The sequence below is a fragment of the Patiria miniata genome, unplaced genomic scaffold, assembly GCF_015706575.1.
Source record: "Patiria miniata isolate m_02_andy unplaced genomic scaffold, ASM1570657v1 HiC_scaffold_18, whole genome shotgun sequence".
Taxonomy (NCBI): domain Eukaryota; kingdom Metazoa; phylum Echinodermata; class Asteroidea; order Valvatida; family Asterinidae; genus Patiria; species Patiria miniata.
This window is the reverse complement of record NW_024037056.1, coordinates 11,897,347-11,909,602: the sequence shown is the minus strand read 5'-3', so window position 1 is coordinate 11,909,602 and position 12,256 is coordinate 11,897,347. Positions and strand designations below refer to the sequence as shown.

Genomic DNA, 12,256 nt, shown 5'->3' with positions numbered 1-12,256 from the left:
CAGCTGCAAGCGCACGCCGCGCCTGTCTAACGTTGCACACCAACGGAGGCAGGGCGCCAGTTAAAAAGCATGTGCGGCAATCGATGTTATGGACCTTCAATGGCTTTTACCTGCTTAGAGGATGAGAACAATGAACCGCTGTCGACAAAAAGTTACAGTCAAGAAGTGGCATCTGACAATGACGAATGAAGCACAGGAAGTTTACGATTATATGTAACATCACAGTCGTGTACAGATGTGTACACACGCATATACTTTAATCTTTGATTACAAGCGAAAACCTACAGGAATATACATGTATTCCATTGATGAACATTTTCGGTTAAAACTGTTTCCTTGCTCTACAGTTAAAGGGAAAATACAATATTTGCAAACATCAAAAAATAAAACTACCAAATCATTTTGAAATACCTTGCTGGACTGTTAGTCAATGACAGTGTAAAGCATCCTGTAAAATCATGGCACCTGGTATACTGCCATTTTCAAGAAAAGTGCTATGTTTGTATCAATTTCCAACGCTGATCAGCCGATCAGCGTTGGAAAAAACTGGCTTTTTTTTCAAATACTGGCCGCAATTGACCATCGCACTTGTTTGCAATCGATTACACACCTATGAACGGGTACAAGCCAGCTAGACTGGTTCCCTGACCTTACAATTCCCCAATGTATGTAAACTGCTCTGTTTCTTCTTATATGGAGTCAGGGAACCAGACTACAGAAAAATGATTGTTTTTCTTGGTTTTTATAGCATTTTCGAACCCCAAACCTCAAAAAAGTCAGTGTAACTATATTTTCTATATATTTCCAACCCCCCAATTCCATCCATTTCTGAAAATTACAGCAAAAGCAAATGATGTACATATGTATATTCCCTTTAACATTTCGCAGTGACATCAAAAAAAACTTCACATACATGTGCACAACTTTGCCGGCCCTTTATGCGAATTTGCAGCGCAAATAGTTGCCGTGACGTCACATGTTCCTATTCGCATTTGCTTTTGTGATGAGTATAGCCGGCTTTTAGCCTTAATAAACAAATGTCTTGTTCTGGATAATACATCAATTCTTTAGTTAAAGGTCATGAGAGCTTGATGATAGTATGCATCATGTGTAGCATAAGTGCATCATGTACATGTACAGTCTACAACTGTACAAATATCTTCCCAGGGTAACCAAAATGTTAACAATGTCAATTAAATTACCAGTAACTTGTTTTTCTTTTCTTTTTTCCGGGCCAGTAAATTTACCAAAGTTTCTGTCCAGAGTAGTGTATTGTGTAACACAAAACTACAGGGTATCTTTTTGTGGGGTACTACTGTGTCCATTTCTTGGCCAAATAAAATAAACATGTGGGTCAAAAACCATTACACAGTGTATTGGCCTTTCCCTGCCTGTCCTTGCTCTATTCTGATGAAATACTTTGCCATGGAGCTAGCTCTATGACTGTGTACAGCAGCAGACCAGCATCAACCTTGAAATCTCAAGTTTCACTTGGTGTTCCCTAGTGACTGGTACTGCACACCTGTTGGTACCAGCATTTCCTTTACCCGAAGTCCAAGGAAACAGCTTTAAAGGTACGTATACTGGTACCAGTACGGGTACATGTACTGGTACAACATTTGCAAGCATAAAAAACTCCAGTACCAAATAAAGTATGTGTAATTATGAAATACGTAATAAATGTACCCGTACTTGTGAATAATATTCTCAAGGGACCTGGTGTCAAGCCATAATATTTCAAGAAAAGTGGAATTTTACATGTATATCAATTTCCAACAAAAGTTGGCCGACTACCGTTGGGGAAACACCTTCAATTTTAATGTGTTATATAGGCCTACATGTAAGTTCAGAGGAGAAATGATATATCAAGCTTACATTTGGAAAATACGATGATGAAAATCCATCTTGTAGGCCTAGTGTGTGCTGTGACTGACTGGACTAACCAGTGCCATCTACATTAAAAACTGCAAATTGAATTTTTGGAGCTTCGAGACTTGTACCTCAATTAAATTTCAAAAATTACGGGAAACTGTGAAAACATTTTAGGCCACGAATGTCGTCAACTGGATGAAAAAAAAATTCAATAAAAGCTCCGTCCAATCTCGACATTTTCCTGCGGGACCAAATTAGCGAGAAGGTTCTGGGGAAGAATCTAATAAGACGTTTGACAAGATGGTTTGGGAAATTGGAAAATTGGGGTAAGACGATGAAGCAAAGAAGAGTGCGAAAGGCAATAATACCGGGTACATTTATTTTATAACAAGACTAGCTTAGGCCAAAAAAAAAAAAGTCTCCGGTTTCTGGTATGGAGCTTGTCCAAAAAGTGGTGCGGCGACGCGGCTTTTTTTTTTTTTACCTGACTTTTTTGCTTCAAATGTCGACTGATGACTGCAAATGGTGCCCGACTAAACTTAGTGCAAATATATGGGAGTCCAGAGAGGCCACATAAAGCTTATTCTCGATCATAACCCCATCTAAAAACACGTTAAAATTGTGCAGCACAGCCATTCCATGTAAGGGTCATCACCAAACTCAAAAATTGAAGTGAAAGGAATAAATTTTTGTCAGTTATATTTGATAAGAGGAATATTGAAACCATCTAAATCTCAAAAGATTTTTTAAAATAAATCATTTGAATTAAAATTTCAGCCTCCTGAACATGGATGAATTTTGTGGGTGAAACGGAGGGTCAGGGGTATAAATCACAAACTGAGGAAGTAATTGAAGCTCATTCATAAGATTGTGCTTTATCTGCATACATTTGGTAGCTATTCCAGTCTATTTGATAAAACATTGAGAATTTTTCGAAATGTCTTCAGTATTTTCCCACTATTTCATCGTGAAAACACCCTCAAAAATATGTCACGCGAGTCACAAAAAAGGACTTTTTTCAGATTACTTAATAACTAGAGAGGGATTCAGCTAGTGTTTGATATTTGTAAATGAAATAGTGGTGGTCTATCAATAAAAGTATGAATATTCTTATTTGCTCTACATTCCTTGTAGAAAAAACTATCTCAAAAATGTCACGCGAGTCACACATGATGTATGTCACGCGAGTCACCAGGGGTGGATCCAGGAATTTTCGCAGGGGGGGGGGGGGTTTCATCAGCCAAAAAATGTGAAAATGTACACACGTTTTTTTCTCTGGACACTCGCTTCCGTAAAATTAAAAAACTGGGGGGGGGGGGGGGGGGGGCAGGGGACGGGGGGTGGGGGGGGCTGGTACCAATTTCAATCGGGGGCGCTGTTCAAATTCGACGATTATTAACACATTACAGAATGGTGTACCGTATTTTGAACAGGCGGACATTAGACCAGTATAATGTTTTTGGGGGTGTCACGCGGGGGGGGGGGGGGGGTTGACCCCCTTTTTTTGACAGAGCTGGGGGGGGGGGGGTTGACCCCCCAAAAAAACCTCTGGATCCGCGCCTGGTCACAAGCCAGGAATGTTTCATTTACATGTAATACAAAGAAACAATGCCATAGGCCCTATTAAATTATAGAATTCGAATTAAGTCTTTATAAGCATTAGTTATGTAACAAGAAATTGAATCAGTTTTTTACAAATGTATATACAGTCGAGTCTCGTTAATACAAACTCGTTTGGACCTAGCCAAATTGTTTGTTATATCAGAATTTTGTACTAAGAGGAACATCAGTCCCATTCATTGTGCACATAAATGCACAGTCGGGACTAAGGCTTTATGTTTGTTATAACTAGAATTTTGTATTAACAGAGTTTGTACAAACGAGATTCGACTGTACTGTATACATTCCTAAACAACTGCATCGTTAATTGCAGCTCGATCTTACCATTTAAGGAAACTGTGACTCTACATGACCAAGAATTACAACTGTTTTCCTGAAATAATCACCCGTGGATTGATGATATCACTTCGTAACTAAAATTCCAAAACATTTTTTTCTCTCTATGTCATTGTTAAGGATATTGTGTTTAAACCAGATTTCCACCCCCAACATTTGCCAAAGTAAAGGGATAAATAGCAGTTTTCACACTCTTTCATAAGGTATTCACAGGCAAATCATTTTTATTAATATAATATTATGATTTGATTCGTTATACTAAAATTACAGTTATAATGTGAAAGTGAAAAGCTACTGTGTCACGCGAGTCACGCATTTGTGTCACGCGAGTCACATTTTCTTCAGGCCATTTCTTACAATATTTAAGATATTACCGCACAATACAACTTATGCATGTATTGGGTGAGGGTATTAAGTTCTAAGTTCTGTAAGAATAATTTTTAGAACACTGGTAGATCCATAGGAAAAGCTATTTGAATCAAGGGATGTCAAAAATCCCTTTTTCTATCCTGTCATGCGAGTCACGTCAAAGAAACTGTGATACATGAAAAAATAGCGATTTTAAAGTAATCATATAAAGACTAAACCATAAATTCACAATGCCCTGACTCAAATACATGCTAATTTGAGTTGAATAAATGCCAGGTTAACAACAGTAATGCATTAAAACTTTACATTTTGTTCAAATGTCACGCGAGTCACCATGGAATGGCTGCCCAGCAGGATTCCAGTTTGGCGGTTTTGAGACATCATCTTTCATTGAAAAAAAACCTTTTTCATTTTGCCGACGCGCATGGCTACGGCGACGCGCGCGCATACCAGAAACCGGAGACTTTTTTTTTTTGGCCTTAGGCAAGTCTATATATTAAAGCTGATCACAGAGTACACAAAATTCTATTCAAATTATTCAGAATGGCTTTTGGGGGGAGTGTGGCCTTGTGGTTAGGGTTCGTGACTCGTGATCAGAGGGTCAGGGGTTCGAGCTCAGCTGCTGGTCATATGTTGTGTCCTTGGGCAAGTCACTTTACCCCACTTGCCTCTCTCCACCCAGGAGTATAAATGGGTACTGGCATGAGCTGGGGAGTAACCTGCGTTGGACAGGCATCCCATCCAGGGAAATTAGAATTATTCTCAGTCGTTTCGTGCCGTGGAAATCGGAGAGAAATGCTGGCCTGATTGGCAGTATGGGCTCATACATTGTAAGTGACAGACTTTTTTCCGGGGGGGGGGGGTACATGTAATCCTTTACAATAGCACTGTCCGGCTTACAAGAGTGGCAATCAGTCAGTGAGAGAGATACACGCAAAGAAGACACTTGGCTGGCCCTCTGCATTCAGCAAAACAAGTCGGCGGCGCTTACTACACAGGTCATGTTCATTTCAACTTCAAATACATGACAAAATTGCAGTCTGACGATGGAATTTTACGACCGTTTGCCATATTTTATTCTATTGAACAAAAACAGATGTTCTCAGTCCAATTTTTGCTGTGTCCACATTAAAATTGGTGAATGAAATATTACGATCAAAATTGTTTGTGCCAGATCATGGCTGATTAGTTTTTATGTCTAATAAATCTTATACCTTGTAATACATACAATGTATAGTCGTGTACATGCATTGTACATGTACATGTATTGTCTGTCTGTTCAATTAATTAAAAATCATTTCGCCTTTGACAAAGAGTCAAAGATCCTGCTAGGAATTGAAATGTAAGGGAATCTAACTTCTTTGTTTAATAATTATTTTGCACTATTTCATTGATATAAAGTGATATATTTTTCTTAAAACGCAATATCTCTTTGCGCCAATTTTAAAGCTACTTTTTCCATTCGCACAAAACAGTGCAACTGCCACAAAACAGACTGCAAATTCACCTTTAGAAATTGCCTCGTGGAGACCTCTACAATCATTTGTTCCATATTATACCCAGGTCTCCACAAGGCATCATTTTTCGAAACACAGCAACTCCCCGGTGATGGACTTAATCTGAACAATAGCTAGCACAATGCTTGTGCCATTGAAAGGGGCCTTCGTGATAGAATTACCAGTGTGCCCAGATTGGTCCATACACTGACACTGACAATACCCGGTATGATCATGTTCATGTAATCTGAACCATATTGTAAAAACAAGGACCTGGGCCTATAAATGATTCACAGAATATTAAACAAAAACAGAAAAATTTGGAATGCAATATGGCTCTGGTTTTTTTAACATATACCAAAAAGCTTAATGGCACTTTGAGAGCCTCAAATTTTGTAAAGATACAGAGCTGGAAATCAGTTTTCATATTTTTTTGTAGCATAGACCTAGATTGATCTCCCATAGCTTAATGAAAATCCTACAACCTTTGTTTATGTGAGTGACGTGTTGCTGAACAGCCAAATGTTAACGGAATTTTGTCAACCAAAACAAGAGACAATTTCGTTTTGGTTGGAAAAAAATTAAACTCAGAAACAATAATTTTCTTTCCTATATATAATGAATAAGTATGAGTGGAACTTTAAGAAAGTGAACATTAATCGGAACTATCTTGATTATTTTCATGGAATGGTGCAATTGAAAATGGTGTTTCGGACGTTACATCTTCCGTAAACAATCTTACCCCTCATTTGACACACTAGGACTACAATTAAATTATATGATATCAGTATTAAAATACACTTTCTGGTTACCCCATTCCAATGCCTAAAAAGAAAGTAACATTATTTTATTGCAGTGATGTTGTTTAAAACTTTTTTTATCAAATGAAAAAGTTATCTCATTTTCCGTAAACAGTTTTGTAACGTCCGAAACAATTTTAATTTTGGAGTCTCAGAAAATAAAGGAATTGCAGAACCTATTTATTATTTCATTTTGGAGGAAGCTCAAGGCAGCTTCCCTCCCAGCATAAATTAATGCAGTATCTAATTACATTACCATTATATCAGCAAAACAAATTTTCCGTTAACAGTTGTAACGTCCGAAACAAATGTAACGTCCGAAACAAAAAATACCATTTCTCAGCTAATAACTCAAAGTAGAGGACACCTGAAGTGAATCAATCATCATGAAATAAACCACTGTTAGTTTTAAAACAAATCTATACATAAATTAGATCTTTGATATCCAACAAATTTCTCGTAGCACAAGAAATTTGTTTCGGACGTTACACAGTTGTATTGTTAACACAAAATTGCCATTTGTCATGCATTTTTTTGATTATATCAATATTTTATGATTCTTTCATTGTTTTATTTTGTCAAGAAAAATATTTGAACCATTTCATTCAGTTTTAAAAGTAAATATAGTACATGTATGCATTTGATGCCAAAATCCAAATTTACTGTTAACTTTCTAAGCTTTCTACTATATTAAATTGGTAACAATGAAATGTTTAAAGACACTGTATGTGATGCATGGCATTGGTGGATTGTTCAAAAATAACCTAACTGTTACTTAAACTAAAACAATGTCAACCACAACTACTCATCAGAATTCTTGAGCCCTATAAATAATACTTTCTGGGGTATTGTTGTCGTGTTTCGGACGTTACAGCATAGTGTTAACAAACATTTTTAACGTCAGACAAGTTCAAATGAGGGAAAACTCTTACATTGAAAAAATAGATTTCAACATTTTAAGTCCCCCTGTTGTGTTTTGTTTTTATATTTTATCTGGTCTTGCTTCTATGAAGGTAATTCCAACTTATACAATATAAGTAAAGTCTATTTCTCAATTCCTGTATGGCAATTTTACACTATAGTACACCGAATTTAGATCTAGATTTTAAGTTTCTGCATGCATGCTGGTCACCTCTATTAACAAAATGGATGATTCCAGTTCCACATGTACTGTATGGTGGGAGACTAAACTTTTGTACTTGTACTATTCTATTGTCATGGACATGTTCAGTTTGTTAACATGTATAATGTAACATCCGAAACAAACAAAAATGAGACTTTTAAGGTAAAATATTACATTCCCTCAATGAATACAGCTTACAAGTAGGTGTAATTATTTGCACTAATTGGTCAGTACCGGTATTTCAATCTCATGTAAGTTCTTTGATTTAAAATTACATATGCAGTGCTCAAAGAACTTGAAAGGCAAATTCCATGAAAAGGTGGATAAATTTTATAAAACATGAAATTTGTTATATCTTTAGAAAGTTAACAACAATAAGTGTGGTATCAAATTAAAGGAGACAACAAGATTTGGTGTTGCAGCAAGATGACATGAAGCAAAGCGTGAATTTTGGATAAATAACCTGGTATTTTTTTATAAAATCATGGATTTTTGGTACAAATTTTGACAACTTGTTTTAACATGCAAAACTTGAATGGTATTTATGTATAAGTTTTGTATTTTAGAGAAAGGTGAAAATTCTGTACAAATAGAGGTCTTTTGTTTGAATATTAGTTTCTTTTTGGTATGTTAGAACTTTTGTCAAAGATGGGGAGACAAACTGTAACGTTGAAATACGCGCCCAAACAGTGGTGTTACATTGCTTAAAATGTAACAAAACTAACTGTGGAATAAGCACGAATCACAACAGTTTACCTTTAATATCGAGGTTTTCTACAGGTTTCATTCCAAAATTGATTTTCAATTATTACATGGGATATTGTAACTGGACTGATGTGGGTTAGTCAAAAATAACGAAGCAAACAGGTCAAACCTTAGCAAAGTTTGCAGAAATTGATGATCTGATGTTAACATTATGTAACATCCGAAACAAAAGATGACATGTTGTCTTTTTGTACCGTAGTAAATGCAGTTCAGTATGTTTTCAGTGTTTTTTTTAATGATTACCACTGCAATCAAGTTCATATTTTGCAATTGTCCATGTATGTATGCAACATAACGTTCTGAAGTACAGATAAATTAGACAGATCCAGTTGCAACAAGTGCAAGTGCATGTACCGTACTGTATATACCAGTATTTAAGGTGATAGAACACACTGCTAAACTATTTCTGTGACAATTTGAATACAGAAATTGCATAAATGTTAATATGTTAGTTTATTTTCTGCCTGCAAATAAGCTAACAGGCCAATGATACCAAAGCAATGCCATAAAATGTGAGACAAGTTGAGATGTTAACAAAGTGTAACGTCCGAAACATAGCAGGGGACACAGGTATGAAAATTATCTGCCAATGTACTTTTTCCAATTTTTTTTCATGTAACTATGTTTTATCATCCATGGTTTACATGCAATAAGTTTGACCCAAGAAAACCCCATTCTTCCATACCAAACAAAAACTTTAAATGGTGAAACCCAGTATTTTCGGCTATTTCGTGCTTTCAAGCAATGTAAAATCGTAATTTTTTGTGATAGAAACTCAAAACTTGGCATAAATAATCTCTGAACCATGCTCTTAACATTAACATTCATTGCTAAAGAAGTTGGTAAAGCATGAGTTGAATATCACCATTTTGAGATGTGTAACAGTTCGTAGTAAAATATACAAATGTTGTTATGTTCATGGATGTTTCACAAGTTTAGAGTTAGATTTAAGCTCCGACTTTTACATTTCTCATAAATATAAATAGTTTTGATGCTAAAACTACATGTTTCAAGTGTGTTAACATATTTTCAATTTTTACCCTCTTGGTTGACAAATATGGGCATGTTAAAAAAACCAGAGCCATATCTACAGCATCCCCCGACAGTTTTTCATATCACTCAAAGAAAATATGGATGTAATTAAGTGACGGGAAAAAAAAGGCGCTAGCTTTTCGAAGGACCTGGGAGTCTGCAACTCATTCACGGACTGTTGAAAGAAACGCACATCAGGATATTAACTTTCCGCTATCTCTGGGGATTTTATCCCCCCCCCCCCCCCACAACTCTTCTGTCAGCGTGTTTCATATTACATGTTTAATATCAGACGTCAAAAGCCACATGCGGCTTTTTAAAATGACATTTTGGTTCTTCTCTGTCTGTTGATAATAATCTTCTTCTCGAAACAGTTCAGCTTAATTTTGAGGGGAAAAAAAACCTTGGGGATATTTCCCTTGCTTTTAAAGTCACAGCTGGATGGATTTGAAAACAACTGGTGTCACGCCAAGAGCTTTTAATATAAAATTTCTTTGAGGAAGCATTTTTGGGGGGATTTTTTGGATCTGAAACTTCAATACTGGACTTTGACAGGAGAAATAAGCTACAAAATTAGAATATTTCTCATTGTAGTTCTGAAAATCATGCATGCGAAAAGCCAGTTCACAAAAATGTTAGGCGTTCTGGCAAAATCAGACGGAACTGGGCACAGAACGTAGCACGGAGAAAAACCTGAATTGGGGTTGACTTTTTTTTTTCGATTTTCAGATTTGTTTCCATCTTTGTCTTCTACACTTGTTTTAAAGATATAGTATAATAATCGTGGTATAAAAATGTTTTCCAGGAAAAATAACAGGCATCTTTCAATTTCACAAATACTAAACTCAAAACTCAAAGGCCTTTTACTGTGTTTTATTTTTTGACAAGTCGATAAATGCAAACAATAAAAACCCACAACTTGCCAAAGGAATCTCTGATTGAAGTGCAACTAACGTTATTGTATAAAGAAAAATATTGTTCTCTTTCTAAATAGTAATACCTGCAAACCCCCATTTCGAACTCTGCCGGAACGCCTAACAACAAGTAATCGAAACTTCTCAAAATCTAAAGACAGGCGCTTAACAACTAACCTGATGAACTTTTAGCTCTGTGAATGCTGTGTATTCCGAGAAAACAATATAATCTTGGATTTCGAATTCAATTCAAAAGTTGCCAAGTCATGTTTTGAATTGCGCAGCCTGAAATCAGCGCCCGGGACACGTTCTCATTCAGCCGATTGCAGCTATGCGATGTCACGCACTGAACTGAAAAAAAGTATCACCCGTGTACGTGTTTATCTTTTCAAACCGTGGACGAAAAATACCAGAGAACAAAAGAGAACAATATCGTCCACGATTCCCAGCATAAATGTATGTCTGCGATTGGGGTCGTGTACAAAACCTATGGGAGTCTTCCTAAAAAGTTAGAGTACAAGTTTACAAATAAAAGAGGGACAATAGGACGTCCACGATCGACGGTGAACACACATTTGTGTGTGCATCGTGTCTACCCTTGCGCGCACCCATTCATGGATTCGTCGATTTACAAACCAACTACAAATGGAAATTTCCAAAAAATTGCGTCACTTGACGCATCTTTAGAAATTGCCTCTTTTTTAGTGTTTTCTTCAAAATGACAGCATGCCAGAAAGAAAAATTTCACAGGCAGTTTATTTATTGCCATATTAAACCAAGTAAGGTTTCCAACAATAAATTTTGTTGGTTACTTTTTGGATAGCTGCAAATGATCGACTCTACCTTTAAACATCCTCAACATAAATTTCTGACCTTGTCTAAAGCATTGTCAGGGCCACCTGTATCCGGCAAAAGTTTTTACTATCAATAAAAAGACAGGAAATTTACACAATTTGGCTGGGTACATGTAACATATACGGTAGACACCACAGATAAGGACAATAAGTGGGCCACACTTCCAGAACCATCAGTTAAGAATCTGATTGTTTGGTGATTACCGGTAGGCCTATGTTTGTCAGCATACTGGCAAAGAAAGGAATGGTAAATTTGAAAGTGGATTAAATATCATTTCTTCCCAATAAATACATCATACCAGTACTGTACAAAATGTATGTAGGCCCCTAAAATGTTTAAAGTTTTTGTGTTCATCGATGTGTGGCATTGTTATTGACATTTGACGCCACATTCATGACATTGACAAGTCTACATGGACATCTCACTCAGTCCCTGATTCATCATGTTTGTGCCAAAACTGAAAAGTGTCTTACCGGTAGGCCTACTTTTCTTATAATGGAACGGGGTCCTAAACTACACCATTACCAAACATGCCAAAAGTAAAATGAGTGACAAAAATAAATAGAACTTGCACTTACACTAGCTGGAGTTACCCAGCCCTAAATTTTATCATTGGGTTGTCATAAAAAGATAAGGCAGTGTATATTTTGCCGGAGACGGCAAACCTTTAGTAAACGTTAGTTTGCCGGATATGCACTGAACATGCGCAGTTACTGTTTTTTTGTACTTAAACATTTTCCGGTGACAAATTTTAGTCTGGCTCCATGCCAATATTATCGTTGTAACCTCGTATTCACAAGATGGGATTCAGACCATTATATAATTTCGGACTTTATTTCCCTTTTAAAAAAAATCCTCCAGAGCCACAAATCTGGAAAAGAAAATGTAATACTCTGCAATAAAATGTTTGAGACATGTTAAAATAATAAAAGAAGAATATTCTGATTTATTTGGGGATGGGAAAAAAAAAATTAAAAATGTGGCGGGGATCGGGATCGAACCCGTGTCATACAGTCACCAGAGCTCTTGCTTAACCACTACACCAAACGTGCTCGACAACTTTGGTGGGAATTT

The 12,256-nt window shown here is 36.5% G+C and overlaps 1 protein-coding gene across 2 annotated transcripts in view; it reads right to left on the bottom strand.

The window, feature by feature from the left end:
• Positions 1 to 12,256, bottom strand: part of LOC119724630 (exostosin-like 3) — a 32,107-nt gene that overhangs the window by 19,407 nt on the left and 444 nt on the right. The window lies entirely within an intron of this gene.